The sequence below is a fragment of the Rattus rattus genome, chromosome 2 (genome assembly GCF_011064425.1).
Source record: "Rattus rattus isolate New Zealand chromosome 2, Rrattus_CSIRO_v1, whole genome shotgun sequence".
Lineage (NCBI taxonomy): Eukaryota > Metazoa > Chordata > Mammalia > Rodentia > Muridae > Rattus > Rattus rattus.
In genome coordinates, this window is record NC_046155.1 from 7,310,683 (window position 1) to 7,322,350 (window position 11,668).

The window sequence follows — 11,668 nt, forward strand, 5'->3', positions numbered from 1 at the left end:
TCTAATAACTACCATTTCTTTCTCAGACCTCTTCGGCAGAGTCCCACATAGCCACCAACACTCTATTCCAGGCTTTTTGGCCTTTTCTGTTTAGTATCTCAATGCGTTTCCAGACCTAAGTGGTTAAGTCTGTCTTAGCTGCATTGCATGTTCCTGTGTCCCAGTACCATCGGAGCAGCCTCTGTTCCCCGATACCAACGTCTCATTTGTTTTCCATGATCCCTTAACAAGTGACCCCAGTGGAGCACTTTGTATCTCTTGACATTTTCTCCTAGACTCTGGCAACAGAAGCCTGAAGCTGAGGGTTAGCAGGGTCCCTTCTGCTGGAGAGCACGGGGTCATTCCATGTGATTGACATTTCCTGATTTGTGATCAAATGACTGCGATTTGCCTCCTCAGCCACACAGGTATGTTCCCTGACATGTCTGTCTGCTGATCTTTCTGGACATCTGTCTGTCTGTGCTCTCTGTAAAAGTTCTTACTGTGGCATGTGGAGACCACACAGATATACCAGGGACCTCTCTGCACCTTAAGATCGTTCATTTAGTCTGCAAAGACCCTTTCTCACACTAATGTGCCATTTGTTCTTTTGCTAGATAAGATGACAGTCACAAATCACACATACTGGGAAATGGGCAAGCCGTGATGATGAACCAGAGCAGAGGGAACTCACTATAGCTCAGCAGAGGTGCTGTCTGTCCTCGGTACATCAGCACTACAGCCCAGGGGCCCTTCTCTTACACGGTTCCAGTGGATTGTTCCATGAGGCAGATTCTCTAAAGAACACAAGGAGATGGTGGGTGGAAGAGAAAGAAACCATGGCAGCTCCCATACATGGCTGCTAACTCTGCCTGTGGCTTACACGCATGGTCACCAACCTGTCTGCCCGTTCCCGTGGTTCCCACCTGACGCGTGGTCATCAGCCTGCTCACCTCCCTGTAGCTCACACATAAATTCATCATGCTCAGACAGGGTTGCTGACCTGCCCACTCACTCGGCCTGTACTTTCATACCCATAATCACAGTCCTGCTAACTCAGCTCTGCGGCTGGGGATCAGTGGCTAAAGGTTTGTTTGTCTGGTTTCCCTGACCCCCGGCCAAGAATGTACATCCAGATCTGTCACAAGGAGCCCTCCCTCAAAACCACGTGGGTGACTTATGTGAGCAGTGCGTATAGGCTTATGGCATGTGTAGAATGTATTTGTGTGTGCATATATTCGTGTATGTGGTGTTCATGATGCAATATGCAGTGTGCTTGCATGCACGTATAGTTATACATATATATATATATAGTGTGTGCATTATGCACAGTGTATTTGTAGCAGATATAAAGTGTGCATGTCTGTATATGTACTCATATACGTACACATACTCATATACATAGCGTGTATGTGTATGCAAACACAGTGTACGTTGGTGCAAGCACCTCCTACTCCATTTTTTTAGCTGGTTCCCCTTCCTCCCTACCTTGTTTTCATTGTACCATGTTGACCTTCTGCCTTCAATTCCCAGCTGATGCCCATCTGTAGAGCTGTCTGGACCCCTTCTCCACAGAACTCCCACCTTGAGGGCCAGTATCTATACTCGATCATGTCTCCCTGACCCTTGCTTCAGGCTTTTCAGTAACCCTGCATGAGTTTCAGATCGGTTTTGAGAACATCTTGGTGTGATACCCAAGGCTCTTAGGACCTAAAGAAAAGAAAGTATTTCAAGCTTGTTTCCTGGCCTTCCCTAACAAGGCAGGTTCCTGCTTCAAGCACCCCTTAGAGGCCTTGAGCGCCCCCAACCTTTCTTCTTGCTGAAGCCCTCTGGGGCTCAGCTCTCATTTTGCAAGTGTGGAGCTAAGCTAGGCCTTGTCACCTGTATTGTGTACTCTTGGTTGTCCCTTTGTCCCCTCTCAAAGTTACCCAAGACTCTGAAGGCACGGCCTTGGTTCTCTAGCCTCCACTGTCCTCTGCTGCGTGTGCTCAGGTTGGTTTCACAAGGGGACCAGACAGAATGATGCACACTGTTCTAGGACTCAGAGGAGGCTCAGAGGAGGACTGGGCAGAAGATAGGTATGGGAGCATAGTGCTGGTCAGTTACTAGAACAAAGAACCACATGAGAAGTACAGTGGGCAGAGAATGTTTATTGAAGGATGTTTGTATCAAGGGCACAGTGTGCTCACCCAGACAGAGAAATGAGGAAGCTCAGAAACACAGAGGAGGTCATGTGGAGATGGGTCTGGCCAGGACAATGCTGGGTGGAAAGGAATTCACAGCTCCCTGGGACCCCAGGTTGTGGTGACCTCCACAGTCTGCCACCTACCTGTGGACTTGATGTAGCCTCCAGGTGAGGCCAGGGGCCAAGGAAGTCAGAGTCTTGGAGATTGGAGCGAAGGAAGTGGATGAAGATCTGATCCACTGAGTGTGGAATGAGGAGTGAGCTTCCAGCCAGAGTTCTTCTCCACCCCAGGGCACATCCCTCAGTCTGGAGATGCAGCTTCAAGACCAAAGACTGAAGACCCAGGGGTGGGTGAACCTCAGAGCTCCGGGCTGCTGCTCCTGTTTCTGTCTGGAGAGAGCTGGTCTGTGGGATTAGTAAACCTCAGATCTTGCACTGGCAGCACACAGGGACACAGCAGCTGGACTGACAGCAGCAGGGCTTACAACAGCTGGACTGACAGCAGCAGGGCTTGCAACAGCTGGACTGACAGCAGCAGGGCTTACAACAGCTGGACTGACAGCAGCAGGGTTTGCAGCAGCTGGACTGACAGCAGCAGGGCTTACAACAGCTGGACTGACAGCAGCTGGACTGACAGCAGCAGGGCTTGCAACAGCTGGATTGGCAACAGGAAGACCCACAACCTGAAGAGCAACAGGGCTTGCAGCAGCTGGACTGACAGCAGCTGGACTGGCAGCCCCCACAGGAGCCACAGCCCCCCTTGCAGCCCCCACAGCAGCCGCAGCCCCCACAGCAGCCACAGCCCCCACAAGAGCCACAGCCCCCCTTGCAGCCTCCACAGGAGCCACAACCTCCCTTGCAGCCCCCACAGGAGCCACAGCCCCCCTTGCAGCCTCCACAGGAGCCACAACCTCCCTTGCAGCCCCCACAGCCGCCCTTGCAGCCCCCACAGGAGCCACAGCCTCCCTTGCAGCCCCCACAGGAGCCACAGCCTCCCTTGCTGCCCCCACAGCTGGAGCAGGAACAGACAGGCACACAGCAGCACACAGGCTTGCAGCAGCAGGAGCCACAGCCCCCACAGCTGGAGCCACAGCCCCCACAGCTGGAGCCACAGCCCCCACAGCTGGAGCCACAGCCTCCTGAGCAGCCACAGCAGGTCATGGTTCTGGTGTTTGGCTTAGGTGGAGTAGGTAGTGAAGCAGGTGGAGAGGAAGGTGTGCAGGTACAGAGCCTCCTGAGTCTGGGGCTTTTATATTCCTGTCCTAGGTGACTGACTGGCCTGAGGGCTCTTCCTTATGTCTATTTTTATACTCTCCACAGGGACATTGCCTGTGACTTAAAATAACACAAACGTTGCTTTACTTTGTGACATACTTCCTACTCACACTGTTTTCTTCCCTAAGCTTTTAATGATCTGACTTGAGGTTCTGGCATGGCCACTGCACATTGCTGGGTGGCAGAAACCCATTCTCTGCAGTTGGCAGCCCCTGGGGAAGATCTACACAGTTGGGAAGACACCATTCAAAGCTTTCCTGTGGTCATTCTCCATCCGTTTTCTTCACCTTTGAAGTCCAGACTTACCTGTCAGGAAATCACTTACACTGTTCCATAGCACCCTTCATAAGAGGGTAAGTATCATCCATCCTGTTACTAAGGCACTACAGGTCTTCCATGCCGAGTCTCACAGTAACTCTTCATAACCTTGTGTTTATTTGAAAATCACATTTTCTGAACACTACTAGTTTATAAGCTTTGCATAAAATAGTTTATTTATATTCCCTATTCAGAGGATAATGTTCCTCCCAGAAGCCACAGGTTGCCCTCTGCCAGGTGTAGGATTCTTCTCTTTGAGCTCTTGGTCCAAGGTGTCCTGGAGACCCCCTCCACCCCCTTAGACAAGGATATAGTGGGTTGGTCTGCTGCTGCTTGTAGTGTAATGCTAAATACTGGCCCCTAAGACTGGATTGCCTTGCTGCCAGGAAGGAGAGAATTCGCAGGTACAATAGGACCTCGCTCCTTAATTTAAAACTATTGGTTAAATAAAGATGCCCATAGCCAAGAGCTGGGAAGAAGAGACATAGGTGGGGGTTGAGGCTCTAGGCCTGGAAATCTGAGGAGACCACCAGAGGAAGAAAGGAAAATGGAGAGAGGAGAAGACGCTAAGGAGTAATACCTTAAAATAGTGGCCACACAAGCTGGCTAACTGGAGCTAAGAGCAGCCCAGTCAAAACATAGCAAATCACATAGTGGGGTTATGGGCAGGGAAATAGTCCTAATAACATGGATCTGCCCAGCTCTAGTGTTGATTAAAGCTTTTGATAAATACAAAGGTTGTATGTGTGTTTTATTCAGGAACTGAATATGCAAAGATGGGGTTGAAGCCCCAGATTGAGGTTAAACATTTCTACAAGTACCGGCTATTGTCATTGCTCTTGGTGACTCACAAGAATTTGGTGGCTAAGAGCCTGTGGCTGAAGACACCACGTACGCTGTTAGTAAAATACGCAGAAATCAAGCGGCTGCTCACCTAGCGGCTCCCTCCCTGGTGATTAGGTTTCTTAGTATTGGAAAGTCGGACGCCCCTAGCGCAGTAAGATGACAGGACAGATCCAGAGTCGGAAGAGTACGATGAACCAGACTCACCCAACTCTGTGGAGCTTAGAGCGAAATTAACAAGGAACTCTGGGGATGGGAAAACGAGGTTACGCAAAGCTCTGGCCACCAGAAAACATCTTAGGAAGTGCAGATGCTTGGGAGATCAAGCAGCCCTATGTGTCCCTGCCCCCGGGGCAACAATGAGGGTGTTGCTATCAATGGTGTCAGAGCCGTTTTGGCTGTGACCACATGAATTCTGCCATATCTTGGCTACCTCTGTGTGAGCACAGCTGTAACTGGGGCATATGTCCCCAGAGGGCTGAGAGTCACCATCCTGGGCCAAATGGTTCCATGTACTCCCAGGGAAAGTGAAAGAAGACAGGAAGGAAAGGGGGAGGGAAGGAGGGAGGAAGGGAGGGAAGGGAGGATGAAAGGTGGGAGGGACATTCATCCTTTCAGATGCCCCCAGAATTGGTAGAATACTTTAAGAGATCAAAAATATAAGCTTACCTTTTAACTAGTAGCTGTCTGTTGACATTGAATATCAGATTCTGGCAGGTGTCTGACAAGATCGCCAGGTTCCCGTGCACTGCAATGAGGAGTTGAATGGACAACTGCTGTGGGGTTGTGCGTTTGCTGAGGTATGCCCTCCCCACCTCCCTCCTCTACCCCTGACAATAGAGAAAGCTGTCCTGGGGAGTCATAAGAACATGGAAGAACGGCTCCTGCCAGAGCGGGGCCCTGCACCTCCCCTGGGTAGCACAGTAGAGCTAGCCCTAGTAGTGAGGTAATGAGTGAGCCACCCCACCCCAAGGGCATGAGCACAGGAGCGCTAACTCACTGCCTGCCCCTCACTGGCTGTGGTACTCAGGAGAGTGGGCCGGCACCTAGACTGAGCAACATGGTGAAGCTGGTCCTCATGGCAAAGGCACTGGGGAGCCAGCCCCCAGGCGCGAAAGCGGGAGACCTGGCCCACGCTCTTGCAGGCTGTGACACTTGGAAGAGTGGACCTCCGTCCTCACTGGGCAACACTGCCGAGCTGGTTCTGGAGGTGTAGGTGTGGGTGACCCAGCCCCGAGGGCATGAAAGCATGAGAGTAACCCTTCCTGTTATAGTGGCATTGGGCGAGCTAGCCCAAGCAGTGCTGGAGGACTCCCCCTGGTGGTGAAGACAAGGGAGAGCAGGTGGGCTGACCAGCTCAGCGGGCCCCCAAGTCCAGATCCAGGGCTTTGAGTTGGCTCACCTCCAAATCCACCTCATTTGTGAACTGTTGGGGTGAACGGAAGAGCCAGGCCTGCTGATCCAAAACTCCAGGATCTCCATGACACAGGGCAACAACGGGATAACCCTGAAGAGTCCCAGTGAGGATCCAGAGACCTCAAACCAGACCGATGACTCGTTGCAATGTGAAGTGAAGATGTGTGAAGAGAGGGTTATACTGTGGGGCACACTACGCACAACAGCTTCCATGAGGAGCTGTTTTCTATGCTTTGTTAGTGTGTGTGCTTTTTATTAGGTCGGGGGAGGTTGCCAGGGTGGAGGGGAGTGAGTGGGACTGGGTGCATGGTGTGAAACTCACCAAGAATCAATAAAAAAAAACTTAAAAGAAGAAACTGAATGGAGACATGTATTGCCCCTAAAAGTAGGGGCAATTCGTTAAGAAAAAGTGCACTTCCGAGGGAAAACGAGGGCAGGAGCTGGGATATAGGCTGGAAGCTCAGGGTACCCACTCTTGTCAGCCTGGGGCCTTCCAAGGCTTTTGTACGGCCTATGCCTTTTTGTGCATTCGTCACTGTGTATCATGCTGGCCTCTAGCAGAGAGTTTTCAGTCTTCCTTGATGCCCACTGGTTTCTTTCACGTGATCGCTTTTTAATTTACCCTTTTAATAATTTTTAGGAATTATTTATTTAACGTGTATGGATATATATCTCCCACTCATGTGCCTGGTGCCTGTGGGAACCAGACAAGGTTGTCAGATGTCTTGGGGCTGAAGTTACAGATGATTGTGACCTGCCTTGTGGGTGTTGGGAATCAAACCTTGGTCCTCTGTAAAAGCAGCCAGTGTTCTTAACTGCAGAGCCATCTCTCTAAATGCTTTCACACGGTAATTTGTGAAGTTCTTTATCTCTATCTATTTGTTTGTGTACATACACACTGTGCACGTGTGTGCGCGGGTGCCCCCAGAAGACAGAGTTTGGGTTTTGCTGGGGCTGGAGTTACATGCAGTTCTGAGCTGCCTGACCTGGTTGCTGGGAACTGAACTCAGATATCCTGGGAGAGCAGTGCGCCTCTTTGCCACTGAACCATCTTTCTCATGTGGTAAATTTGACCTCACTCTTCACATTTTCCTGCTACACCCCCCCCAAGAGCTGTGGTTCCAGAAGTCTTTGGGGAAGCTGAAGGCTAATGAGCTGCCTTCAGTCATTTCTTCCATGCTGACAGAAAGTGCAGTCCCTGCCAAGAGTCTTGGCTTTCTACCTGTTGCTATTGCCGGAGTTAATAACTTCTGTATGTATGGATGTTCTGACCTCCAGATCCACACACTGACCTCTCTTGAATACCACCTTCTGGATAGCCCACTGATGCTATGAATATAACATGCCTTTCCTGTGACAGCAAAGTTGTAGAAATGACTCACTTTTTTTTTTATCAATTCCCCTTATGAATGAATGGAACCTGTGGTATGGAGAGACTGCACCCACGGAATGATGGCCTATCTGTCAGAAAGGGGGGTGTTTGCAGGTGTTATTAAGACCTTTTGTTAGTGAATCTGATCCAAGAAGACATTGTCCTGGGGCTCCCAGACCAATCAGGTGAGCTCTAAAATAGGTGTATTAGTTGGCAGTGTTTAGGAGAACAGAACTAGAATAACACATATTTATCATAAAGGTGAGTTTATTGAACTGGCTTACACCACAAGGGCTGGGTAATTCAACAATGGTCCTCTGCATGCGGGAGAGGCAGAGAATCTGGTAGTCGATCAGCCCAAGATGTTAGATACTGCAGAACAAGGGGGACCAATTGATAGAGGCTCAGTCAAGTGCTGAAGGCCTGGAGCCTCCTTGAAGAGTCACTGGTGTTGAGTCCACGGTGAAAGGCTGAAGAACCTGGAGTCTGGCCATGGCAATGGCAGCTATGAATGAGGGGGAAGACGGAGCTTGCACACATACATGTGTACACACACTGATTCCCCGCTCCTTTCTACTCCCCTCCATCAAGACCGAGCCCACTGAACAGTTGCGTGCACGTTCAGGCCTTGCCTTCCCCTCCCCCATCATTACTCCACATCCACCCTCTCTTGAAACTTCCCTGTGTCTCACCAAGTCTGGGCATCTGAATCCAGACAACCAAAACCCACCATCCCAAGGGCCTGGAAGGGCGATGTCAGGAAGACACTGCGGCCAAAGAAGATGCTGCAAATGGCTAACAGGACAAGGACACTTCAGCTGATGAGGAGAGTCACTGTCGGACAACTCTCAGGAAAATGAGGAACTTCATACTATAACAAAAACTTAACTCTTTAAAGAACATACCTGGTAGAAGGCTCTGAGCTCTGGGTGGGGCTCCAAGCACAAGGTACAGCTCGGCAGTGGCTTCAGTGCACCCTTGGGGAGAGAACACAGCTTACCTCCAACTGGGCCTGAGAAATGCTGACTCTATGAGATTAAACTGCATGTGGCTTGAAGTCTGAGTGTGTAGCTGTTTGGTTAACACAGCAGCAAGGACTACACAGGCCAACAGTCTTCATGCCATACACACTGAGCCAAGAAGGTTTCCAAACCCGCCACCCAAACCAAGAGACCGACGCTGAGCCTTGAGCCAGCAGCCACATGATCTGTGAGCTCAGCTGTCCATCTTCCAGGCCTCTGTGTTTGGTTTATCTTTTAACAATCCCCGAATAGAGAAGGCACCTCCAGACTCACCCTCACTTAGTATCATTTAAATAAGCAAACTCCAGCAGCATTTGGTACACTCCTTGGTTCCTCCCAGGACATTCCTCAAACCATGGTTTCAGTGGTACTGATTCTGTCCCATGTCCTTCACATGTGCCTATGCATGTGTATGCTGCACACTCTGCATGGTTCGGCCATTTCCTCTTTACCCAGTGTTTTAGTTAGGGTCTTACTGCTGTGAACAGACACTATGATCCAGGTACCTCTTCTAAAGAACAATATTTAACTGGGGCTGGCTTACAGATTCAGAGGTTCAGTCCATTATCATCAAAGTGGGAGCACGGCAGTGTCCAGGCAGACATGGGGCTGGAAGAGCTGAGGTTCCAGCTCTTGTTTCAAAGGCAGCCAGGAGAAGACTGCTTTTAGGAAGCTAGGACGAGGGTCTTAAAGCCCACGCCCACAGTGGCACACCTACTCCAACAAGGTCACACCTTCTAATAGTGCTGCTCCCTGAGCTAAGTAAATACAAACCATCACACCCAGTATGGGGACACCGATGTCCCTGTTTTGCAGATGAGCAGAGGTGTCAAGAACAGACAACTTGCCAAAGTGTGCATGCATGTACTCCTGACAGCAGAGCCCAGGCCCTCCCACCACCCATCCATCAAGCCTGTGGGTGCTACAGCTATCCTCAAGCAAGGGTCCTTCTGACTCCTGGACATTTGTTTGGAAGGATCACTCACCCTGCTCCCCATGTCCATGTGCACAGTCTCCTCCTTCGTTCCCAACACCAGCTCCTGAGAGGAATCCTGAAGGTTCTGGTCCCTTGGTGTCTTCTCCTGCTAATCTTTGGTAAAACCCCTCAGCTCTCCTTTCCTCAAAAAGGCAGTGCTGTGATTTCCTGGCAGCTGTGGCCACCAGGACTTCCTGGAAAGTGTCTAGCATCATTATCAATCTTCAAGTTAGTATATAGATAAAGTATAGGGGGGACTGTGTGTGGGAGGGTGTAGGGGATAGGTGTAGGTGGGTTCATTTGTTGGGCTGAAGATGGTTTTAAAAACCACTGTAAGTACTGTATCATATGCACAAGAAGGGTGTTTATTTGTTTATTTCATGTTTTTCAGTGCCCCCATTTGGGCCAAATGCAGAAAAGCAAAGCAAAACTAAAGAGAGAAAGCAGTCACAGAAGCTGGCGGTGAGCACACCTTATGGTAGGGCGGCCTTCCTGCTATTGGCATGGAAGAATGGGTGGGGCTCTAGGGGCCTGCAGATGTCAGGAAAAGTACTCCCATCCTGGGTGACATGGAGCAGGATCTGGGTTCCCCATTAGAGAGGATGGGCAGGAGGACTGTACACGCCTCTGTTGTTCATCACATGGATGTCCAGCTTTGGAGATCAAGAAGAGACCTTCTGGATCACAAAGTGAGATTAGAGCCTCAGTGTTCTGAGGTGCAATCTAGACTCATCTCTAGAAACCTCAAATAGATGAGATGACCTGGGCCTCTGATCAGAACCTCAGATCTTGCACTGGCAGCAAATGGGAAGAGAGCAGCTTGATGGTCAGCATGAAGGCCCACAACCAGAACAGCAAGGATTGCAGCTGGACTGGCAGCAGCAAGAATTGCAGCCTCCACAGGGCCACAGCCCCTTTGCAGCCTCCACAGGGCCAGGAGCCACAGGAGCCACAGCCTCCCACAGGAGCTACAGCCCCACAGGAGCCACAGCCTCCACAGGGTCAGCCCCCACAGGAGCCACAGCCTCCTTGCAGCCCCACAGGAGCCACAGCTTCCCTTGCAGCCCCCACAGGAGCCACAGCCTCCCTTGCAGCCCCCACAGGAGCCACAGCCTCCCTTGCAGCCCCCACAGGAGCCACAGCCCCCACAGGAGCCACAGCCTCCCTTGCAGCCCCACAGCTAGAGCAGGAACAGACAGGCACACAGCAGCACACAGGCTTGCAGCAGCTGGAGCCACAGCCTCCAGGACAGCCACAGCAGCTCGTGGTTCTGGTAATTGGTTAGAAGTGGAGGTGGTCAGAGGAGCAGCTGGAGAGGGAGGTGTATGAATATGGAGACCTCCTTTCCAGGAACTCTTATATCTATGTGCTGGCTGCCTGGAGCACATGGTCACTTTCTTGTGTGTGTTTAGGAGCGATGCTGGGGAAATCCCATTTGTTCTCTACTGCAAAACAGAAGCCTTATCTTTAGTTCCCCTTGCTCCTCCCCTGTTGTTCTCTAACAGCCATGTATTGATCTTCCCGTCCACTGTGGAGACAGAAGCTTCATGTTCACTCAGGATTTTCTAGGCTCCCCCAACACACACACACACACACACACACACACACACACACACATTTTCATGCATATATATTTTTATTCTATTCAACCCGCCCACTTTTGTCATCTCCCATTCCCAATGATCACCTTCCTCTCCCCAGTTAGTCCCCCTTCTACTTTCAGTGTACATGTGTCCACAAGTTTAATCAGGGTTGCTTGCATGGACATGTGCAACAAGTTATTTACACGAGCTCTAAGGTTCTTTTTGTATGAAACACAGACTCTCCGGGAGCTGGAGAGATGGCTCAGCAGTTAAGAGCACTGCCTGCTCTCAAAGAGGGCCCTGGTACAGCTCCCAGCACCTCCACGACATCTCATAGCCACCTGTAACTCCAGGTTCAGGGTATCTGGTATACTCCTCTCGGGAGGGCACTGCATGCACATGTGCACACACATGCAGGCAAAACACTCACACGTACAAAAAATGGACTCTTATTTTCCACTCTACTAGGCGTGTAGTTCTTTCACAATCATTGCTGCTCTGTAGTGCGTCTCATTGTTTGAATGCATCCGATTCTTCATTCGTCCTCCCTCTGCTTCCCCTTCGTCTTTCTATTCCATTCTTCTCTCCTTTTCTTCCTTTTCTTCCAACCTTCCTTCCTCTCTGCCTTCCTTCTGCCTTCCTCACTCCTTACCTTCCTCCCTGCCTTCCTCCCTGCCTTCCTCCCCCTTCTTCCTCCCT

The 11,668-nt window shown here is 50.6% G+C and overlaps 1 pseudogene; it reads right to left on the reverse strand.

Moving 5' to 3' along the window:
* Positions 1-2,587: 2,587 nt before the first annotated feature.
* On the reverse strand, positions 2,588-10,607 carry LOC116893618 (annotated as a pseudogene).
* Positions 10,608-11,668: the final 1,061 nt, after the last annotated feature.